This window comes from Sphaeroforma arctica (genome assembly GCF_001186125.1).
Source record: "Sphaeroforma arctica JP610 unplaced genomic scaffold supercont1.733, whole genome shotgun sequence".
NCBI lineage: Eukaryota > Ichthyosporea > Ichthyophonida > Sphaeroforma > Sphaeroforma arctica.
In genome coordinates this window covers 21,333-34,790 of record NW_014039825.1, presented here as the reverse complement: position 1 = coordinate 34,790, position 13,458 = coordinate 21,333, and positions in this window count along the sequence as shown.

Below are 13,458 nucleotides of genomic sequence, written 5' to 3'. Positions count from 1 at the left end.
AAGTTAACTAACACAACTTTTATTTTCTCTTGTCTAAGCTAGTCGTTAAGAGACAAGCTAGTAGTCATAAGTTAATTTTATGACCAAGAAAGACAACCCTCCTTCTAAGAAGCGTAGAGCTGAAAGGAAGAAGATGGAGAGAGAAGTCGTTAGCGCTGCCGCAGCTACTGCTGATGCGTTTAACCGCACTGTAGCCGAAGTACTTGCCTCTGACAATAATAGTCAAAAGGACAATGCTTCAGATAAGGATGTAGCCGCTCCGCTTAAGGAGACTACTCCCATTGATAGAGCCCGAGGGCCAACTATTGCCTCAACTTCAAAGTTTGCATTAACGAAGCCAAAAAGTGAGACAAGGGATACGTCTCAAGACGCCCAAACCCATTCTTCTGACGAAAATCAGAAAGGAAAGACCCCAATTATGAGGGCGTCCCCAATTATAGGGGACAAGGACAAATCTCAGAAGGAACCTATTATGGAACCAGAAGAGGAGGCAACCTCAAGTAGCAAACCCGAATCTACGTCCGAGATTTCTAAGCCGAAGCACATAAGTAAGTTAATTACTAAATACGCTGATCTTAAGAATCAGTTAACTACTATTATGAAAGACTTGACTGTCGAACATGTAGATCAACTAGATAGATCAGGAAAACATACACAGCGCTTACGCGAGCATGTTTCCCCGTGCATTACTGAAGCACTACAGAAGTGGACAGAACGTCGACAGGCAATTACGCCCAAAGACTCAAGCTCGACACATGAGTCATATGATCCAGAGGTGCACAGCGTCGATATACCGTACGAGGCATTACTGCCAGAAGAACAGGCTAATCATTCGCCTGTTCTGACACCCGGCCGTGAGTCTCCTGTCCTCAAAGGTATTGTAGACCGAGAGATAAGGAGATATACTCCGCCACTTGTACCGAATTGGGAGGATAGTCGTCGGAAACCAGTTAAGACTGGGTATGTTATTCCGACACCAAAGGATATTAATCATCCCCGTGGACGTGTGAACGATGTCGAGTTTAATCGCTTCGACCGCACAGCTTTACACCAACCCGCAGAGGATTTCCACTTTGACGAGGTGACTGACCTTAATAAATCGGTCGACGACTATACCAATAAAATGGAAGTCACCCATGCTGCGCATCATGCTGGTGACGTAGCATACTATGCAAATATTATTGCGATTAAGCAAAAGCACATAGACCAATTACTTCAGGCCCAACGTGGACAAGACCACAAGGACAACCAGAAGTACAAGGGACAGATCAGTCGACTTAAGTCGAACTGGGATGCCAACAGCAAGCAGGTCGAGTTTATAAACAACCATGACCTCGACACGCTAACTCGTACACTTAATGCGTTTACGGTCATGCTGTAGACGAATGATATCGCTCCCCAGCAATGGATCTCTGCCTCAATGCAGACATTTGACCCTACAGGTACCAGTTATCTGATCCTGAAGCGACACCAGCATGAGCTAGACGCTTGTCGCTACTGGCCAGCAGTTTGTTGGTTGGTCACATCCTTGTTAAGTAAGGATATGCGTAGCCCTGGGCTGAGTTCAATTTTAAATGAACCAGCTGAGAACACGCCCATTCAGAGTTATATTCTGAAGCTAGATGCTGACCTGAAACGTCCAGATATAAAAAAGAACAAGGCGCAGCGATGGTACAAATTCCTGGTTATGCACGTGTTCGGTAAGAACATAGGGAATGACGACCGTGAGAGTCTGTACACCGAGTTGCGACGTAAACACGCAACTGAGGCTCGAGACAAGAGACATGAAACAAAGTTTCATCTATCCCGACTTACATGGGAACAGTTTTATGATACTGTATCCACTCTTCTTCCTGCACATCGAGTAACATCGAAGGGGAAAGCGGCTGTTTAGAAGCCACGGGAGCTCACCGATCACGGGTTCGTATCCAGGCAGACCTCAAACGAGAGACCCCAACAAACACGTGCTCGCGAATCCACTTTATCCACGCGACCCAATAAACGGGCACGAGCAGGAGCGAAGGACATGGAACCTCCATTTAAGGAGATTAAGAAATGTGCCGACGCCCAAAATGGATATGACATGTACCAGTTAACCCCTAACGGTTATTGGAATGGTAGACATGCATCCACCTGTACACACTTTCTTACTAAGTGTGACAAGTGTGAGAAGACCAATGGCTATCACACCAAGTCTTGTGACCGAAAACCCAACATTAAGTTGGAGTGACGGTACTACCAGGTACAATCGTTACACAGACGATACAACGACTCTTTAGATGAGCGTGTAATCATTCCTGTATATTGCAATGGAAATAAAATCCTTGCGTTGATTGATCCTGGTTCAGAAATTTCATGTATATCCGATCGCTTTGCATTAATGAAAAATATCGAAAGGAGAACACAAACAACTCACCTCATTTTAGCTGATGATAAAACTGCTAAGTGTGATACCATGGCCACAAATGTTAAAATCTCCCTGGCCGATGACAGGAGTATCACTACTTAAGCTGTGATAGTTAAGATGTCACAGAAGTACGACATTATAGTCGGAATTTGTGATTTACTCACTCTAGGCATAACCGTAACTGGTCTACCAACTAACATAGATCCACTAAAGGATCAATTAAACGATAACTGTCTGAATACATATAAGCCCCCGTCAGACACAGTCAAGGCATTAATACCTGACTTTGCGGACAAAATCATGGATCTGATTCTTGTTAATAAGAAAATAAAGATCACAGATTGGGCAAAATTCCGCTTTAACGACGGATATGTCAGCCTTGACTTAACCAAAGTAGACTTTACACAGTTAAAGTGTCCCTCAAGGAACTATGTATCCTGGAGACAAGAGGCTGTTGTAAATGAACAAGTTAAGAAATGGCTAGCCGATGGTGTGATAGAAAATAACTATCAACAAACGCCAGTTAACTTGGCACTGCTAGCCGTAGACCAACATAACTCTGACGGATCGTTTAAGAAAGTCAGAGTATGTTTAGATATGAGTCCAATAAATATAGTATTGCCGACTCACAGCTTTCACTTACCTCGTATTAACGAGCTACTGCGAAGGATGGAAGGTGCCACAGTGTTTAGAACTATAGACCTTACACAAGGATACCATCAAATGCAGATATATGAACCCCACCGTAAATACTCTAGCTTTACGTGGAAAGGCAAACAATACTGGTTCAGAGGTGCACCTTTCGGGTTACACTCTTTACCAGCATTCTTCCAACAGGTAATGGAAGAAATGTTTGCAGACATGCCTAACGTGCAAGTCTATATAGATGACATAGTCATATTTTCTAAGACTACAGGCGAACATGTCGCATTAGTCAGACGAGTCCTTAAGAGACTCAATGAAAAAAACTTCAAAATTAACGAGAAGAAATGCCACTTCGCAATGAGCGAAATACAGCTCTTAGGCTGCCATATATCTGGGGAAGGTATTAAAATCGACCCCGGTAAGGTAGAACACCTGTTAGATTGGCGAACACCAACTACAGGAAGAGATGTTAACAGCATGTGTGGGTTTATAAACTTCTTTTCAGATGGAGTACCACACTTAGCCGACTACCTTAAACCTTTTGGACACTTAAGATGTCATAAAGGCAAACTAGGAGACTTGTGGACTAAAGAGTATGATGACGCGTTTAAAGCGCTCAAACATGCAGTCCAACAATGTAGTAAGTACACGTCGAGTAACTATATCTCAACGTTCTCCCTCCTCAGGGAGGGGGACGTTGTTCATTTAATAATAATTGTAAACAGTAATCCTAAGATTAATGACTCTCAAAATGAGTCATCAGTCATGTGCTGTAAAAACAGCAAAACCCTAAAACCCAGTTTATCAGATTATTCTTATAAACTGTAAAATTTATAATAGACCTAAAATAATCAAATAAACTACGTAATATAGTATTCTGACCACAACCCCCCCAAACTGAAACACTGGCCGAAGCAGTGTGCCAGTTTCAGAGATGATAAGAAATTATAAAGTACCTTATGTGCTGGCAGTTATCCTCCGAGAGCTAGAGCAGTGTGCTGGCAGTTATCCTCTGAGAGCTAGAGCAGTGCGCTGGCATTTAACCTCTGAGAGCTGGAGGGCTCGAAAATCACGGTTCGAACGTAACGTTCGACCAAATGGTCGTCAGATAATTAACATTAGATTTGGGCGCGTTGGTGCTTACGTGTCCGTGTTTGCGAAGCTTTATGGTAGGCCACGATATCGTTGGCATCATCAAATGCTTCCGCTGTTTCCCACGTTGGTTCGCCTTCCCGCCATCTCACCAGGTATTCCAATTTCCCTGTCTCATCATTTGTACGGTATGTAATAATGTGGCGAAACTCAACACCTCCTTCAGTCCACAATTTATCGTTAAGTGGAGGGTCTGTGCGTCTATGCACCAACCGAAGGAGTTCCACCCGTACCGGTTTGTCCTTGAATTCTGGCGGAACGGAACCATCTTTGTTCGCTAACTCATAGCGTTGCCCGTGTCTGGCCTTTACAACATATGGCCCAAACAATGGCCGCATGGCCTTAGTTGTGCGGCCTTCTGAACGTACCATAACCACGTCCCCTTCATCGAAGTGTACCAAGTCATGAGCATGCAGGCGATCAAATGTCTTCGTTAGTTTGCCTGTATACTTCTTGGTAATGTGGTGGAGAGTCGGCAGGATGGTATCCAGCAACTGGTCTGACCGTTGTGCCCAGGTGTCATTCGTTATTGGCTGGGAGTTAGGCAACTCGTCAGTGAAATCGGCAAATGGGACGTGACGGCGGCAAAAGTATACGCTGAACGGTGCACTCTTATGGCGGCGGGATATCCGAAGTTCTGGTACAGCATCGTAAACGGAAGGCGTTCGTCCCAACGTAGAGGAACCGCCTCGCAGCATTGTCTAATGGAACATGTAATTTCCTTATGACGGCATTCCGCTGCGCCCAACACTTGGGGTCGATGTGGTGGCGACACCTTATGTAACATCCCCACTTCTTGCACCAAACGCTCCACTATTTTATTGGTGAATTCATTCCCCATGTCCGTATGGATCAGCCGTGGAAAACCATGCTCGCCAAAAATCTCTACGAGTGTCTGTGCCGTGGTCTCCTTCGTCTTCTCCGGTGTGGCTCGGAGGACGGAGTAGCCAGTGGCGATGTCCAAGACGTGAAGTATATAATTGTTCTTGCGTCTGGACTCCAGTGGCATTGGGTTGTAATCCACTTGGATGTGGTCCCATGGATAGCGTGCGTCAATACTAATCATCGGATGGAAGCCTTTACGAAGCGTAACCTGGCCCAAACACGTGGCACACTGCTGCTTTACCTCTGTGGCTAATTCTAGTGCCCCAGGCCATACATGACCGTCCTGACGGAGTTGTTGGACTGTGTCCGCTGCCCCATGATGTCCCTGTTCATGTTGCGCTTGTGTAAGCCGTGTGCGTCGCTGTTGCTCTGCCGGAGTCGCCCGTTCAAACGCTGGTTGACTTTCGGCGTCCGCAATTGCCACTGAGATTTCGCGCGCTGTATCTAAGCACATGATATACTCTATGTGCTTTGGTTCTGCATACCCAAGTCGCTGTGAAAACAGGGGGTCCAACTTGAACCCCGATTCACCCGTGCTACTACCGTATGTCCCCAAGGTGTCTTCCCGCAGGCGTACTTGGCATGCTTGAGGAATGTATGGGGTGTTCGTGGGACCAATAGTGGATCTGTTTGCAATAACTGCTTGAACAGGTCAAACCATGGTGCTCTTGGTATCCATGGCAAACATACCGTTGCCCGTGCGCCGTCTGCTCGTATCTTGCGTAACATCCTATATATCTGTTTCCAAGGTGGGTTCATCCATCCGTCAACTGTCGACCAGTCTTGAGCAAACGCGCCTTCTCCCTCGTCCTTAGTCCAGAATCTAGGGAGCTGAGCGTTGGGTGGATCTGCAAATACATCTACGTCGTTCGGACCGAAGTGTTGTTGCGCTTGTTAAAAGTAACTAGGGAATAACTGCCAACAATCCGGATACAGTATTTCAGATTCGTCCTGCTCCGCTATTCCCTCATGCACTCTACTCAACATGTCCGGTAGCACATTCGTCTCTCCTGGTATGTGTGATATGGTGAAGTTGAACTGCGCGATGATGTGGTACCATCTCTGAAGCATCGGGTTAAGCTTAAGCTGTGTGTTCATATATACCAGGGCCTTGTGGTCGGTGAAAACTGCAAACCGTTGTCCATCCAAATACTCCCTAAAAATGTGTGAGACCATATACTAGGGCGAGTAACTCCTTCATTGATGTGGCATAGTTTTGTTGGGCGTGGTTCAGAGTTTTGCTAAATAACATTAAATAGTGTTTCTTCCCGTCGACCCATTGGAATAGCGCTCCCCCCAAACCGTAGTCGCTCGCGTCGGTTTCCAAGTTCAAGGGTATACCGTCGACCGGAAAGTGCAAAACGACCGCATTAACCACAGCATCCTTCATGGCTTGCCACGCTAGTGCGTGCCTTTCCTCCCATCGGTCGCCGATCAACTCTTTCGGTTTGAGCTTGCAAAATTCGCGCAACGGTGCAACCATTTTCGCAAAGTTAGGGAGATGCTCATGGAGATAATTCGCCAACCCTAAGGCAGAAGCTATATCTTTGTACCGTAGTGGGGTAGGCCAGTCAATAAGCTTCGCTGTTTCCCATGATCGATGTCTATGCCCTTAGCCGACACCTTCTTTCCTAGGATCATCACTTCCGAAATGGCAAAGTGGCATTTGGCAGGGTTGAGCTTGAAACTGTGGTATGTTAAGCGTTGAATCATTTTCCACACCGTCTCGATATGTTCGTCATAGTCACGATCACGATGTCGTCGATATAGTGATGGACCGGTAAGCCATCCAGTATCGTGCTCAAGGTTCGCTGGAACTGTTGTGTGAGTACGTGTAGTCCAAACGGCGCTGAGGTAAACGAGTACTGGTAACGCTCGTGAGTGAAACTAAAGAGATATTGTGAGTCAGGATGGATCGGTAGCCTATGATAAGCAGCCGATATGTCCAGCGTGGTGTAGTACTTATTACTCTTGAGGCGAGAGATCAGTTCGTTGACCTTGGGAATTAAGAACTGGTCGCCTGGGATCAGGGCGTTGACCGCCCGCATATATAAGCACACGCGTACCTTCTTCACATTCCCCTCTGCATCAAACATCGGGACCGTGAGGAGCGAAAGGTTAACCGTCGTTGGTGTCGTCCGCTTCGTTATTACCAGGTCCGACAACCACTTCTGTACTTGCTCGTCTACGTATGGTAGCCTCCGGTCGGATACGAAGTTACCCGTTGATTTGCGCATATGCATCGCCTGTTCGCGGGTTACCGGAATAGTAACCTCACTCCCTTCCAGGCGACAACGTGCGTTGTCAGCAATATTTGCGTTCGTTTCTAAGTCCCGCGTGAGTCGTTGTCGTGCATCGGCAGGTTCCGCTGTGTTCGGCGCCTGTCGACGAGGGATTGGTTCGAGGAGCTCGTCGAGTTCTGTATGGTTGATAGGCGCGAGTGGAGATTGAATACCTCTTATGTATAGGCCCAAACCCTTCAACATGTCTTGTCCCACTATAACGTCTATCCCCGTTGGTAAATTCATTAGTTCTAGTGACCCGTCAATGATCTTGGACCCATACCGAATAGGAACCACTTCCGTCGTCCCCAGTCGAGGAGTTCGAACCGCCTTGTCAGCTAAATATATGAATGACCCAGGTGGTGCTGGAGTTGTCGGGCGGCCGAGGAGGTCTGCGGATGTCTGTGAGATACAGCTTCTGTTTGCTCCCGTGTCGATTAGTGCCTTGAACATCCGTCCGTTCACTTGCACTTGGATACAAACACGGCTATCAGACGACAGCAATGGGTCCTGTATCGCCATTACGTCCCTAATAGTGTTAACAAATGTGAAGCTCCTATCCGAATCAGACACCCTCACCTCTCATGCTTGGTCGTTCACCGACTCCCAATCACCTTGGTCCTGGTCTGTTTCCATCGCTGTAGGGTCGAAGTCTTCCGTGAGTATCGTATTGATATGTACCTCTGTCGCTGCCGACGGTGGTACGAAACTGTCCTTGGACGTAATCGCGTTCACCTGTACTTGAGGTGTCGGGCGAGAGGTAGCCAATTCTCTGCTCGGGTTAGTAACCTTACCCTGCCCTGAGGCTCGGGTTGCGGGTGGTCTATAGGCTGGTTGTGTGTCTCGTGATGCCCGGTTGTTGTCATACGAACATGTCCTGCCCTCCGCACCTCCTGGTGGAACTACCCGGAAATGATGACAGCGTGGAATATGACGCGCCCCTGGTGGAGCTTGTGCCTGACATCCAGCGCATGTAGTAGGTGCTGTCGGTTGTGGTCGCTGTGCCCAGTTTTGTGCCTGCTGTCGCGTCGTCTGCGGGTTGGGGCGGCTATTGGTATAATCACGAGCCCCATTCCTCTGTGATCCGTCGCGATTGTTACGGTTTTGTGTACGTGCCGTAGTGCGTTGCTGCGTGTCCTGGATGTCGGGACTTAACAACTGGATAAGCTCATGCGTCTTCATCAACTGCCATTTGGGATGCAACTGTAAAGTGCGTTCGTACGTACGGCAGTTGAGAGCCTCCTCTAACAGTTGAACTATGCAATGGTTTAGTAGGTTCTGCTGAAAATCTGTATCCGTCTGGCACCGTTCACGTGCCCTCCTATGGTTCTCCATCAGCTGTGTCATCTGTTCCATAATAGGAATGTGCATATTACGACTGTGACCCTTGGCAAGCTTGCGAAATGCGGGATCCACAGTGGCTTGCGTCTCGAGCGTGCGGTGTGGGGACTAATAGTAAAGTGCTAGTGTATCTAAAGTATGGTGCATTCGAATGAATTTATTTATGATGTCACCCTCAGTTATATACTGATGGTGTTTGTACTAGTGTTCAACCACTTGGGTTGGCCAGGGTAAAAACTCATATGATCAGTATGAGAAACCTTATGCAGAACACTTTAGCACTCGGATATATTTTTTAGAAATAAATATATCATATTCTCTGTTACCACACTCAGTCTCGGACCTCGGCTCTCGGCTAGCCGGTGGCCCGTATCCTATAAATAGAATAATCTGAGAAGAAGTCTCAAATTACTCTTACGTTCTCTCAGGCTGACCCACCTATACTTATATTAATTTGAGAACAAGTCCCAAATTACTCTCGGGCTGACGACGTACAACGTTATTAACGTATATAAAAATACGCCTCCTACTGGGGTCCACATATCCAATTGTTCAGAGTTGTCGCGTATGTAGTCCAATGTGGACTTTTCCGCTTTAAAGTAAGATAACACCTTGTGGCACCATGTGAGGCTCCAACTTTCGTTTAACCCTGCGATACTTATATTAATTTGAGAACAAGTCCCAAATTACTCTCGGGCTGACGACGTACAACGTTATTAACGCATATAAAAATACGCCTCCTACTGGGGTCCACATCTTCAATTGTTCAGAGTTGTCGCGTATGTAGTCCAATGTGGACTTTTCCGCTTTAAAGTAAGATAACACCTTGTGACACCATGTGAGGTTCGAACTTTCGTCTAACCCTGCGATCTGCGCATTCTTAAAAGCCTCCAGTAGAGCCCCTCTCGTATCACGTTCCATGATATCATGGAGGTGATATCTGTTCGAAAGCCAGTCCGGCCATGTCCGTGGTGATGGTAATGGACGTTTCTCCACCGGTCGGGCCTCTAGCGTGGCTCGGAGTGTCTCAATCGCACCCCTAAGGGCTTCAGCCCGAGCCGTGTTGTCATCCTCTATAGCTTGGCATAGTTCGTCGCTCAAGTGTAGTATACGTCGTGTAACACCTGGCGGCTCTTTTCAATACTCGCCGTTGTAGAAGGAGGTGTGGGCATCGTTGTCTCCGCTGGCTTCGAAGATTGTTCTTGCCCACTCGCCGTTGGTGTGCATAATGTGGTCTCCGTACGTCGAGGTTCTGTACATACTCACTAGCGGATTCCTTCTCGAACAGCTGACGTTGTTGGTGTTGGCGATATGTCGAACTCATCTGGTCTTGTTTAGTCTTGAGTGCCTCCTGCCCGTGTGGGTTCCGTTTGGCCAACACTTGCTCGCGTACCAACTCCTGGAATGATGGCGCTGCCTCCCTGGATGACAGTGTCTCTTCCTCCTCAGAGGGTTGTCCTTCCGACTCTGGTGACTCGTATCCAAGGCCATAATGTGGTTGTGAACGACCTAGTATTCGGAACGTAGGGTTGTTCTCCCTGCTTCGTGTTGTCTGCCCTTGTCTGTGTGAACTAGTAGATGGGGCGTGCGGAGACAACAATGTCGTAGGGCGCTCCGAAGCCGTACGTTGCAATCTTTGTTCATACTTCTCCAACAGCGATTGTTGTTGAGCCATGAGCTCGGTGAGCTTTTGTGTTGACAGCTGCTCCCGCGTTGTACCCTTGTTGCTGGGGCGACGTCGATAACGTCTCCGCTTGTTAGGTGGGAGGCGTGGTTGCCCATTAACAGAGGATGAGGCGCCTGAGATACCCGAAGACGAACGAGGAGGCAGTACGTTACTGGCTACCTGTTCACTAATAATGGACTGTTCCCTGTCCGCGCGCAGGTCGGAATATCCCTTGGCCTCGTCGTTCTGTGCTACGTCTTCCGTTGTAAGGCTAGGTTCGCCCCTAGTTGCCGTAGGTATCTGTCGATCAAAGTTTGCTTCCTGGTTATGGATCTCGTCATCCTGAGTATCCCTCCGCCCTGTCTCAGATCGATGGTGGGGATGATTCGTTGAAGGTTGGTAGCGCTTGGTCTCTCTCTGGTCTATATCATCATCCTCTCGACGTTCAGGGGTTAGGCGTTGCTGTCGGCGGCTTTGACGTGTGTTGGACATAATAGGTATGTAATGTAATGTAATGGAGGTTTGGAATGTATGCAGTCATCCTCAAAATAGTTCGGGTATAAATACTTCCCCGTCCTAGAGGTTCGACGCCCTTCTCAACAAATCTCGACATTCTTACTTAGACAATTTATTTCGTCCCTTGCCGCAGTATCAACTCACCCATGAATCCTGCGCCTGTCTTTAGCCAATGCATATGTTATATGTATTTATGTTTTAGTACCCGTCGGGGTTCACCCTACCCCCTTGTGTGCTTCTCCATTCTTCTGGTGGAGTCACATCTCTCTTCAGTGAACTCCTTTTGCTCCTGAGAAGGCTTTTCAGCTCTTGTGTTGCTCCCCGTATGTCGCTGATTTATTCTTCCGTGTTCCAACATGTGCCATTGTGGTAAGCAACCCATGATGGCTCCATATAGGCCTTCCTGGCTCTGCCGATCCCTCTCTTATGCAACTAGACTCTACTTAATATTGCCCTCGTACGTCCCGTTGCCCGAAGTCTCCTAAGGCAGATGTTTCTTAGTATTGTTCTTGGTTCTCGTCCATGGCCCTTCTCTCGGTAGACCACTTCTCTGTGAGTGTGTTGAGCTATAGTTTCTTGCAACGACTGGAATAGAATGTTAGCTCGTCTGAAACCACTCGCTTACTGTAAATCTACTCGTTCTAAGCCTCTATGTGCAGGTGGTATGTTTATCCTTATTCCTACCCCCATGTTTTCTACAAAGGATATCATTGCTATAGTTTGCTTTTGTCTAGATCTGGCGTGGGTCTATAATGTTTGTAATGTTATCACTTTTAGCCCTACCTAACGTAGGCACTACTATCTTATATCTTCTCTTAAATATTTATCTGTTCAACATTCTAAAATCTACTTTTTCTGACTCTATTTACCTGTTTCGAACGAAATTTTACCTCCAACAATTGTCTTAACTAACCAAGCTTGTTCTTCTAGTCTGTACGTGTCTATAGTAGGGTTCTGGTTTAACTACTGCCCTACTACTTGTATCTCTAACCGTATAGTTTCGACCACTACTAGAACTACTCTTAGTTATTGTTGTTACTTATCTTGTTCGTTGTCTGAGCCCTTGTCTTTGCCGTCTTAATCCCTCCGGACCTTCTGATTTCGCTCCTGTTCTGCTGATTTCGATCCCTCCGATTCTTTCGATAGCTCCTCGTGTTCAGTTGTAGTGTCTTTGTTTGATAATGTTTGCTGCTTTCTAGGAATAATATCTACTTGCTGAGAAAGCCTGAACCTTTCTAACTGCCTAGCCATACTAGTTCTACTTAGCCTAAAGCGTCGATTGATTCCTTCAGATCCTCTTGACTGGTTCTGTTATATCTGTGTTTCTGTGTTTCTACCGGGCCGCTGTCACTATTTGACAGCAAGGACGGTATCCTGGCACTAGCGTCACTGCTAGTAGAGCCTCTATCGACCTCCTCCGTCGGTAGATTCTAGCGATCTCGTCATCTTGCTGCTCCATCTTGCTTCTGCTGTTACATTCAAAGTTCTTTGTTCGTATAAAAACTAATACATTTCAATTTAATACTATCAAGTAGCTTAAATAAAATAGCTTATTTTACAATTATTAATAAACTAACAACTTTCCAAAGTATAGTTAAAAATGTAGTAAGTACACGTCGAGTAACTATATCTCAACGTTCTCCCTCCTCAGGGAGGGGGACGTTTGTTCATATAATAATAATTGTAAACAGTAATCCTAAGATTAATGACTCTCAAAATGAGTCATCAGTTATGTGCTGTAAGAACAGCAAAACCCTAAAACCCAGTTTATATGATTATTCTGATAAACTGTAAAATTTATATTAGACCTAAAATAATCAAATAAACTACGTACTATAGTATTCTGACCACAACAAACCCCAGTTGAACAAGGGCCAGTCGATGGCGTGCCGTTTGAAATAGCAACGAACGCATCAGACTTAGCCTTAGGAGGAGTATTATATCAGGTTATAGATAACAAACCTAGATATATACAATTCTTTAGTCGAGCAATGAATGCTTCACGGTTGAATTATCCAACTGTTAAACAAGAGCTATTAGCCATAGTGGCAGCTCTGACATACTTCCAAGATTACTTATACGGAACAGCATTTCCGCTGATGTGTGATCAGAAATATCTTCAATATATGAAAGAGATGAAACCCGACTCGCAATTACTGAGTCGCTGGCATGATACAATATCAAAGGTTCATTTTGATATAAAACATTTGCCAGGTATACATAACCATTTACCGGATATGTTATCACGCTTCGTACCGGACTTTAATAAATCCGTACGTGAGTTACTAGCCACTGACTGGAAGTAATCCCAGGTGGTTTGAACTGGCTTAAGAGAGATATGGGCCACATACCATAGATATGTTTGCTGCACATCATAATGCACAACTATCAAATTACAGGACTTTAAATCATCCTATGGGAGACGCCTTTCAAATAGACCTCTCCAAACATAATGCGTGGGCTAATCCACCATGGCAGTTAATTGCCCAGCTATTAAATTATGTTCATATATATGAAGCTACCATCACGTTGTGTTGCCCATTACGGAGTAAAGATCCATGGCT